Below are 12070 nucleotides of genomic sequence, written 5' to 3'. Positions count from 1 at the left end.
TGGGTTATATTCCATCTAACATTCATTCTTTGCTAGGTAGTGTACTAAATATATTATATTCATTATCTTACTAAATCTTCACAATAATCCTGAAAATTAGAAATTAGGTCCATTTTGTATATGAAGAATTAAACTCAGAGAAAGTAAATCATTTGCCTCAAATTACACAACTAGTTATCCTGCTCTAGCAGTATTTATCTACAAATTAATTTTTAGAACAGAAGCAGTTTGTGAATTGGAGTCTTGCCTTATGCCTATTTGGAAAAAATGAGAGAGAAGAGAATGCTGATGACAAATCACAATCTGGTCATGGAGACACAGATATGTCACTTAATGGGTGTCTGTACTTACTAGCTATAATTTAAATTACCTTTGACAAGCAGAGAAGTGCTTATTTTTCTCTCCTTGAGTTTTAGAGCTTCGAAGAATGAGAGAAAAGTCCTAAATAACTACCAATAATAATAAATATTTTACTTGGACATGCTCCCTTTGAATTGCCTTCTGAGTAAAAAACTTGGAAAATGAACATTACTCTGCACATGTCCTTTGTTAAGCAAAGACTTCTATCCAATAACTAGGCTTCTGAGTCTGTGATAAATAATTGCTACTGTTTGTATTTTGAAGTCTTATATAGAGAAGTAAACTGCCTAACACTCCAAAGGGATTCTCTTTCTACTAGGAAACATATTGTCTGACATTACATTAAATAGCTTGAAAATACTGTACCCGCTGATGCACAGTTGTTGTTAAAGTATCTTAGAATCAGTGAACGAAATTAATAAATAAAAAACCCAGTCTTAAGAGAGACCGTCCCCTGGTTTTCTAGCAAAGAAAAAATAAATTAGCACTCTCAGCAGGGGGCAAGCAGTAGATTGTGTGGAACTCTTTTGAAAAAGGAGAACTCCACTCTCAATGTTAATTTAATTTAAGTGAAGTTATGGAGAAGTCATTTATCACATTATTATGCATATACCTTGGATAATATTTATGCTTTGATATAAGCTTTTAATGAAATATGTTACTATCTCTGGAATACCAATTCAGAACTGGTTAGTATGGGGAACATCTGAAGGAAAAGTTTGATAAAAATTTGGTATAACCCCTTCACATGTCATCTTAGGGACTATTCCATTAGTGTTATGGTCAAAAACTACAAACAAGGAATCTTTGATCGTATTTGTCCTACCCTTGTGTTATTTATGATGCCCTGAGCTTTTCCTTCATTCCCCAAACGCATGCTGTTATCCCTACACTGACTCTGTTTTCAGTAGTCATTAATTTGGGTGCTCAGGTGACGTAAAAAGAAGACTAAAGCTGATTTGCCACGCAGAATCTGAGCAATATTACTGATGACAACATGAATGAGGGTTTAAATATTCTTAGTTTAGCTCCAGAATCAATGTGCTGAGCAAATAATCATATCAGAAAGTGAAAACCCCTCTACCTTCTTATCATTGTTTGTTTCACCCCTGGCTGGGACTTGCTGTTGTTGGGATGCCTCTCCTGTCTTGCTCTCTTCACGAACTTGTAAGCACTCAGCTCCATGGTGCTCTCTGCTTGAGCAGAGGGATCTAGTCTTTGCTAGACATCTTACTGCTTTAGTCTACTCTCTCATGTAATTGTGCTCCCAGCACCCACCTCATCATAATTCTCTCAATCAGTAGATCAGATTATCAAACTTACTTCCATATTTTACAGGAAAAAGGTGAAGATCAAATATCATATTTGAAGACTAAAGAGACTGTGTATGTTTACTATATACAAAAATAACAGAAGACTGGCTGGACGCAGTGGCTCATGCCTATAATCCCACAACTTTGGGAGACTGAGGTAGGTGGATCACCTGAGGTCAGGAGTTTGAGACTAGCCTGGCCAACACGGTGAAAACCCATCTCTACTAAAAATACAAAAATTAGCTCGGTGTGGTGGCATACACCTGTAGTCCCATACTCAGGAGGCTGAGGCATGAGAATGGCTTCAAAGTGGGAGGCGGAGGTTGTAGTTAGCCAAGATTGCACCACTGCACTCCAGTCTGGGTGATGGAGTGAGACTCTTTCAAAATAATAATAATAATAATAGTAATAATAATAATAATAATGATAATAGAAGACAAATAATAGAAGACAAAGAGAAGGCTGTGACATTGTTGTCAGAAGCACAGTGTAACAGTCAAAACGGACTTAGACTGCCTAGGTTTAGGTCTCAATACCTCCACTCATTGGCAGTGAGACCTTGGGGGAAGTTACTTAACTCTTTAATTCTCAAAGTTATCATCTATAAAGAATAGTATCTAACTATTGGGGATGATGTAAGGATGAAAATCAATCCTATAGGTAAAATGCTTACTAATTATAGTGCTTTGCACATTTTTTTTAAGTGCCCAATAAACATATTAGTTAGTTTTCTTTTTTTTTTCAAGTTAGATACGTTTTAAGGTCTGTTTAGCAGCCCTCTCCCTTCATCTGAGAGGGCACATGACTTTGGCACGTGATTCAGGCTTAGTCAATCAGAGTGTCTCATTCTCGGCCAAAGTGATTAATTTAGGTTGGGCAAGTGACTAAGGGGCTCCATTACTCTGGATCTTTTCTTTTCCCTATTAACCAATGTAGTTGATTAATACAGTTTTTATCATTAATAAGTTACTTAGTATATGCCATAGTGATGAATAATTAGCTTATATTTTTATAGAAAATTCTGGTAAATAACAGTAAAGTAATGTATTACATTTTATAGGTTAAAATGACAGAATGGAAAAGCAGGTCCAGGATTGCATGAACCTTGGTTTCTTAAGAAACTATAATTATGTGAATTTATTTATTTATTTATTTGAGATGGAGTCTCGCTTTTTCGCCCAGGCTGGAGTGCAGTGGCACCATCTAGGCTCACTGCAAGCTCCGCCTCCCGGGTTCACGCCATTCTCCTGCCTCAGCCTCCGAGTAGCTGGGACTACAGGCGCGCACCACCACGCCCGGCTAGTTTTTTGCATTTTTAGTAGAGACGGGGTTTCACCGTGTTAGTCAGGATGGTCTTGATCTCCTGACCTCGTGATCCTCCCGTCTCGGCCTCCCAAAGTGCTGGGATTACAGGCGTGAGCCACTGCGCCCGGCAATTATGTGAATTTATATAATTCCTTTTGTTTTGTTTTTTAAGCTGGTTTGAGTCAGAGTTCTAACTCTTACTAACAGAAGAGTCCTGACCGATATTAATAAATAGTAGTTGTAGTTTATGTCCAGAGACATTCTTTGTTGGGCACTGGGAACAGTGCCCAGAGAAGCTTAATCACAGAGTTGGGTGAAAATAAACTGAGGGACAGATTTGAGTTTTTAATAAAACCAGATAAGCTGACAAGTTTGGACACTTTAAATTGGAATTGATAGTGTTTTCCTTGGGATTTTAATAACTTTCACAAATCAGGTATAGCAAATATCAAATGTCAGGATGCCAGGATAATTAATAATAGAGGTAAGACACTGCAACTCCTTCCTTTTATTGGAGAAGAGCTGCTCCTTGCCCCTCTTCCCTTGCTGCAGGCCTCAGATATTGTGGGAAAGAGTCCTCTTTGATACAACATGAAATTAATTATTTTAGTGTTCCCCAGTGTTCCTGACAAAAGTTTTAAAAATTCTGTCTCACAATTAACTATAATGTAGTGTTTGACAGTTCCTTACTTTTGGATCTTGCTCATTTTTTTTTTTTTTTTTTTTTTGCATCTAAAGTTTTAAAGAAAAATATAACTTCTAATTCCAGTTTTTAAAAATTCAGTGGTAAAGCAGTTTGACTGATGAACTGATTGACTTGCGTGAAGAATTTTAAACCTCCTAATTTTATTAATATCGTCTTTCACCCACTAGTAATCATCTTCATCTAATCTTAGCTTTTAGTACTTCATTCTGAAAACAGTGCTTGCGGGATATCTGATGCCTTGATGATCACGAGACTGGTCAGTGACGTTTAGCAATTGTGACTTTAGCCTTTACCAAGTTTTCTGTTTCAGTCGCACCCATGTGGTTTCATTGGTCATTCCAATATCTAGTTCATTCATGTTTTTTCTCTAGGACAGAAACTTGCCTGTATTAGAAAATGCTATAAGTAGCAGTGGGCTGTGGGCTCCTCACTGCCTTTTGAATAAATAATTTTTTTTAATAAAAAGATTGTGTAATTTAAAGGTCACGTTATAATGACTCACTTTAGTCTTTAATATGACCAGTGTTCAGAGATGGAGTTAGCAGTGAGATCTGGATAAAAAAGATACACAATTCTGTTTTTCATCTCTCCCCCTTGGCAACACTTCCTGAGAACAGTGTGAACGAAATTCCAAGAGTAAATAGCCAATAGCATAATACACTTTCCAACATGCTGTGAACCAGTGAGTGAAGAAAATTAGAGCTCCGATGGTTTCCTATGAAGGATTTAATAAATTATTTTCCAGTACAAAAATGAGGTTGAAATAGCTGTCATTGCATTTTTTATACTTGTACCAGGTTCAGAACTATAACAAAAATCTAAAATTATGAAGGTATTCACATTTACAGAATACATTTAAATATGACTAAATATAATTTTAATTATAATTAAACATGTATTGAATAGTTACTATTTTGCTATTTTATGGAACTGTTACAGTTCTTCATTTGCTTTTCTCCTCTACAGACACCCACATGTTTATCATGCCCCACAACTAAATACAAGTTTTAAAAAATTGTTCTGCAAATGCTCACATGTTTATTTTTATTTTTTAGCTTTTTATTTTGAAACAATTACCGATACACAGTAAGCTGTGCCACAAAATACACAGAGGTACTGTGCACCCTTCACCCAGCTTCCACCAGTGGTAACATCTTGCTTAACTAAGGTACACTATCAAAATCAAGAAATTGACATTGGTGCCTTCCACATAGCTAATTCTGATTTGACCGGTTTTACAAGCACTCTTTGTGTGCTATAGTTTGTTATAGGTTTGTAATGCTTTCCAACAAATGAAAGCTCCTTGTTTTATCTAGGCAAATATTCCAGTCTTTTTTTTTTTTTATTTATTTATAGCTCTTTCATGACTTCCTTACAAAGAGTTTCCCCACCCCCAAATTATAACAGTATATTTTCAATATTTTCTTTTAGTATCTTAGTTCTTTTAGAGATTACTTTTGTGTATAGTGTGAAGCAGAATCTAATTTAGTTTTTTCCCCAAAATGTATCATCAGGTTGTGATAACACTATTTATTGAATAGTCAATCCTTTCCTACTGATTAGAATGCCACTTTTATCATATACATGCATCTTTTTTTATTCTGTATTTTGTTACATTTTTCTTTTTGTCAATGACTGCATCAATACTATGCAACTTAGATGTAATTTTCAAAAGTGTATAATCATTGTACTTTTAGCAAGAAGATCACACTCATGCAAGACAACAGAGCACAGATAATTTCTTCTTTCTTTAAATTCAAGTGTGCTCTTGTGCTGGGCCCTAACTCAAAAGCTTCTAGACACCATGCAGGTATCGTAAATGTATGATAGAGTCAGTGGTAAGTCAAAGAAGATTGGTTTTTATCATAAACAGGTGATTACACGATGCTCCTGAAAGCATGCAATTCAATATTTTAACATATTTTTGTGTCCAAACAGGTCTGTGGTCTCTAAATGTCCACCTCCAGTCTAGTGGAAATAATTCTGTATTAGAATCAAACAGCTCCTCAAGCTTCATCATATATTAACCATGAAACTTTGAGCAAATTACTTAACCCTCTGAACCTGTTTCCTCTTTCAAAGAAATAAATAACAATAGTTACCCACAAGATTGGACTAATTATCACATGAAGTAATATGCATTACAGTACTGAGTATAGTGCCTTATACATGACTTTTTTTTTTTTCTTCCCTTTTTGTGGAGAACGGGGTCTCGCTATATTACCCAGGCAGGTCTCGAACTCCTAGGCTCAAGCTATCCTCCCGCCTCTGCCTCCCTGAGAGGTGGGATTACAGGCGTGAGCCACCGCGCCCAGCCACATGACTTTTACTCAAGAATGTTAGTGTAATTTAAACAGCAACTTATTAAGGAAAAGCAATGTATCTTTTGATCTAGATAAAGGTCACTTTTAATACACTAAATCGAGGAGGCTAGAAAATGTGTAAATATGAGTTTATTTATGAGCTTTTATATATAGCACTGTTTTGGGTATTATTCAAGGAATAGATATTATTAAATGTAGCCCTTGCTTTTGATAAGTTACAGTCTGATTAAGACACAAACATTGTAAAGTCCTTTTTTTCCTTCCTGTCCAGCATTCTTTCTTACTTATTGAGGACTTGACCACTCCACTCTCAATTCATATGCTGCATTGGGGTTCACCCACAGGCAGGCATACATGTCATAGGCCTGGCCTTTTGGATGTGTTCACATTCTAGCTACTGTGATTGCTTCAAATCTGGGCATGGGACCAGCTCAAGGAATTCTGAAACTTTTGCTAGAGCTACTGGGGAAAAACATGTCCATGAATTGTTACACTAGCAAAATTTAAACCTGAGCTATTTATCCCTTGGATCGTCTCATAAAAAATAAATGCTTGAGAAGGAAGCGAACACATAAGGTGGCAGAGGTAAGAGATGGTAGGAGAGACGTAGGCTAATGCCATCACTAGAGCCCTTGAATTCAGCTGTGCAAGTTCAAGGGTCATCACTTGAACTTCTGAGTTTTTTTTTTTAAGTTAGTGTAAACTGTCTTTCAGTTATTTTCAATCAAGACTCCTGAACAATATAGAAACACAATACAGACATTAAAGAAACATGTGAGGGAGCTTACAAAGCAATATAAACCATCCATCCTCAAGAAATATGAAAGTCCATTTCTCCTTCTAGGTAGAATTATTCCAAGTTAGATGCATACAAACTGGAGAGGACTTCTGGGAGGGATAATAAGCACCATACAATTCAAAAAAATCCTTGGAGATTGAGCTTTCATTGACCCTCAGTTACAAGGAACTCAAGCTTTAATATAGGGGGCGGTCCTATTCATGACTAGCCTGTGTCATGTAACCTGAAGTTTCAACACATTTTCTGAACACTTCCAGCATATTTCTGGGGAGTCAGGAGAGAGATGGAATCGAATAAAAATATGGAGTAAGAGAATTGATTTTGGTGCAGTGCTTGGAGTAAGAGATTGATTTAGTGGGGTGGTGTTACAGCAAGGCAAGAAGAGGCCTGGGGTGGAAATGGCCTGCAGAGGGGGGCTTTCTTCTGCTGTTTCCTCTCCTGCTGCTTCCCAATTTCTCACTGGGAATGTCTTTTGGACATTGTAAATCTGTCCGCCAGACATATTTCCTGGCCAGAGTTGAAAGCCTTAGCATCAAGGCCGCATTTCTTACTTCAAGACATTACACAGTTACATCAAGATAATTATATCAAATACATATAATTGTGTTTGAAACAAACATTAGAATCTATTAACTGAATACATTTTGGACCATGAGATTAGTTAATAAAACTTCTCCAGCCCAGCGTTAAGGCACAGTGCTGGCCAATTCCTATTCGAGTGAAGTGGAAGGCATGGAGAAATCTGGAATATGGAGAAGGACAAGTCCTTGTGGCCTCTGGCCTCTTTGGGGGCAACATAAGAGGGCATTATGAGAACAAGGGCATTAAGAATCTGGCTGAATTAGATTCGAGTCATGACCCTGTGTTTATCTGGGCAGTTACTAGGAACTCTGTATTCTCTTCTGTAAAATGAGGGTAATAATGATATCTGTTTTGTATAATGTTAAGAACATTTGATAAGATTATGGCCATAGACCATGGTGCCTGGGCATAACTATAGATGCTCAGTATATGTTAACTCTTGTTATCATCATCATTATCATTATCTCGTGTTGATGTTGGTTTTATTATAACAGGAAATATATACTTTAAGAAAGGGACTGTGTTGAAGGCAGATTGACTCACTTTTTAGGTTAGCTCCACACGCAATACTGTCTGCTTGAGAACCACATGGAGATTGGATGGGTAAGGTTGCTCCAGACCACAGTGATTTCAGAGGAGAGTAATAGAAAATTTTGTCACAGAGAAACAAACGTCTGTCCTTGAGACTTGTCCCATGTAACACAAGGGATTTCGCAACCTTATTTTTGCCTTATCACTACAACTATATTATAGATTATAAATATCAATAGTATCTGAGTTCTTTATCTGGCCCAAATAAATTAATGTTTCTATTGCTACCAGTTTTTCTTCTTCCTTGAATTACAAATGCCACAATTAACAGAAACATCTGTCTGGGAGCACTGTACGTGCTCAATCACATTCTGTTGTTCTCCACCACCCCTGAACATCTAGATGAAATGTAAAATATTCAGTCCATGGTTTATTACAAAAATCCAAATGTCCACATATTGGGAAGCATTGATTTGTATTACTGTGAAGCCAAAATATTTAGATTCAAGGGTGGGGATTTTCTCCTTTATTCTTGCTCAGAAATGCACAAACTAAACCATAGTCTAGATCCCAAATCCCATAGAAGCCAATTAGCTTACATATTCAGATGTTTTCAACAGAATTATTTATATATATACAAAAGCACAACACAGGATAATGAATCAACTTTTGTGTTCACATGGACTTTGATTTGACTTTTATTTCATACACTCACTAAACGTGGAATCTTTCAACTTACCATAGCTCTTTGAGACTCATTAATCTCATCTACAGGATGGAGAGAATCAACTCTGCCATGGCCAGGAGACATGAAGGACATATCAAAACACTGTAATTTTCATGCAACACCTGAGAAGAACTGGGAGGAGGAGGTTTTCCTTACAAGAAGGACTGGAGAATAGATGGTTTCAGTAAACTTTAGGTATTCTCCAACCTGAAATCTTGTGACTGGAGCATATTTGCATTACTTTCTTTGTCTTTATACTGTAAGTTTCCTAGAATTTGCTGTGACTCATGTATTTGAATAGTTTTCCTTTGGTTTACACAATTTCAAGTTCAAACACCCATTGATGTTATTACATACAATACACTTTCAGTCAGCACTTTAGAGCTGTAATCTTCATTTACGCACATAATTTGTATCTTCAGTTACAAACATGTGGTGCAGTATGTGGGTTTTTATCATTGACTGGGGAATTAGGGTTTGTATTTACGTGATTAAAGTATTCAGTTTTTGAGTAACTTCTGTAACTTAAATATTTACTGTGCACCAGTCTCAGTTTCAATGGAAAATCAACTTTAAAAGGTAAAATTTGGTGCCATCCAGTGTCATTGTTGTGAATTGCAGCATAAGCACAATTGTGAGGAAAATAATTTCAAATTGAAACTAACTACAATTCGCAGAAATACCAATGATGATTTTAAAATAGTATAAATTTGGAATTAAATTTAACTGCAACATGAGATAATATAATATAGAAAAAACAATGGAATTAAGAGAATTGAAACATGTTCTGGAATTGCTTTATTTATAAAATGGGAATATGCTACCTACATGGTAGACAAGAGCTAGAAAATTTTTATTTTTATAAGGTCTAAATACCAAACACATAGTATACTTGACATCTACTACATTAGACATATGTTATCTTTATATTACTCCATGTTAAATAATATCTTTATGTATTGCAAAGAAATTAATATTTGGTTCAACTTATAGGGCATTACAAAAGTCTGAACTTTTGAAAGTCATTCACAGGACAAAATATAGGGCACATTTCCCAAGGTGCTAAAATTAAGAATGAAAATCTCTACTAAGTATAGACTTTTGATCTTCTCACAGAAGTTTTTGGTCATTCAGGTGCAGTAACAATGGTATGTATTTAAAACACTTAATTGAATATGAGATACTCTGTTAGCAAGACTACTTGGTCATAACTTGTGTTAGTTAGGATATAGATTTGGCTGTTGAAAGAGACACTGTAATAACTGTGGTTTAAATGAAATAGAGAAATAGTTATCTTTCATGTTGAAGCCTGGGCAGGCAATTCAGAACTGTGAGACCCACAAAATTATCTGGGAGCCAGGCTCCTTCTACTTGTGGTTCTGGGGCCTTGAACATGTAGCTTCTATTTCATGTTCCATGATGACTGCTCTATTCCTCTTCTCATCCACAGCTTTATCTGCACTTACCATCCTTAAAACCATATGAGGCAAATGGGCAGAGGAGGGTGCTCAGAACTGATTGTATGGTTCACATCTTACTCTGCCCCTAAAATTTGTGCCTCTTTTCTTTTTTCTTTCTTTTTTGTCTTTTTCTTTTCTTTTCTTTTTTTTTGAGATGGAGTTTTGCTCTTGTTGCTCAAGCTGGAGTGCAATGGTGTGATATTGGCTCACAGCAACCTCTGCCTCCCGGGTTCAAGCCATTCTCTTGCCTCAGCCTCCAGAGTAGCGGGGATTACAGACATGCACCACCACGCCCAGATAATTTTGTATTTTTAGTAGAGATGGGGTTTCTCCATGTTGGTCAGGCTAGTCTTGAACTCCGGACCTCAGGTGATCCGCCCGCCTCGGCCTCCAAAAGTGCTGGGATTATAGGAGTGAGCCACCGTGCCCATCCAATTTGTGGCTCTTTTCTATGAACATTTCTACTCCTGATGGAATATTTGGTACAAAAATAACATTCATATATTCTTCTATCAATGAAATACACATACACTAATTTATTTGTTTATGCCAATATTAAGAAGAAAATAAAATAATACATCTTATTTATTTAGTTATACATAGCAATATTAAGAAGGGAAGTAAATCAAAGCAATTTGTTCCATTAGACCAGTGACTGCAAAGCAGGGGTTCTCAACTTTGGCTATATATTATAATCACTTAGGGAGCTTAGAAACACTTGTACTTGAATCCAGCAATCCAAGTTTCTGATGTAATGGATCGAAGATGCAATTTGGTCTGCAGCAGTTTCCTCCCCAGGTGATTCTAAGTGCAGCAAGATTGAGAATCATTGCTGTAGATCGTGGTGCAGAACAGGGTCACCTGAGGAGCTTCTGAGCTTCATCGGTGCCCTCCCACACCCCCATTCCCCGTTCCATTAGGCCACAATTAATCTGGAGTAGAGTCCAGGCATCAATATTTTAAAAAAATTTCCCCAAGTGAATCTAATTGTATTTGGGGCAGAGAACCAGTGCTAAATATGAAAGAGAGTTTATGATTTTTGCTACCCTATGTTTTGGCCCTTATACTTAAATTTATATAGCTCTTCTGTTGAATTAAATGAACAGTTTCTGGTATAGGAAAACTACAACTATATTGAAATTTAGCCCTCCTCATATGAGCATCTCATTAAAATCCCAAATTTCATCCAAGTTTAACTAGAATGCTAAAGTAATGTCAAAAATAAAATTATTATTTTACGCATTTGTGTTTAGATAGAATTTCCTAACATTTTCAATTGCTATGTATTTTTTAACAACTTGATTACATTTAAATGCATAAACTTTACTTTGTTATTCAAAGATCTCATAAAGAGACAATTTTATTGTTGGAAGGATGCCTCCGTAGCCATAACCTTCTCTACTATTGCTAACACTTAGAATATTCTGGGTTGGACCAGAAGTCTATATTCTTTTTGCCACTCACATTTCCTCTCTACATATTCTTCTATATCAGATAGCCCACATACAATATCATCTGACTGTTGCAAAGCCAGTTGTACTGTACTCAGAATCTTGATCTAACCGGGAGTTTAGCCATAAAGTTGTTGGCTCGTGTCATCTTTATATTCCAGACAGGATTAACTTGTAGGTTTGTGGTTTGCAATTATACAAACAAGATGAGTCATGGATTACTTGGAGCATTTTCAATTTTTGGGCTTTCAACTTCAGGCCTTTGTGCTCAAATTCCCTTGTACTGTAGCTCCAGCTCTATGTGATACCTAATGTATGGAAGTGTGACTGATGAATGTGTGAGGACAGTCCTCTGAAGGGACCCACAAGAACGTGCTCCCTGCTAGTGACCTGAGTCAGGTAACTCCAACTGAGCCAAAAAACAAAAATTCAGATATATTTTTAGAAAACACTTACCAGAGCTTAAGATTTCTTTGTGCCTTCGATTTCCATGTTGGGGACCAGGGATTTCT

This window comes from Colobus angolensis, unplaced genomic scaffold, assembly GCF_000951035.1.
Source record: "Colobus angolensis palliatus isolate OR3802 unplaced genomic scaffold, Cang.pa_1.0 Scaffold163, whole genome shotgun sequence".
Classification (NCBI taxonomy): Eukaryota; Metazoa; Chordata; class Mammalia; order Primates; family Cercopithecidae; genus Colobus; species Colobus angolensis.
The sequence above is the reverse complement of the archived record's forward strand: the minus strand, read 5'-3'. Positions refer to the sequence as shown.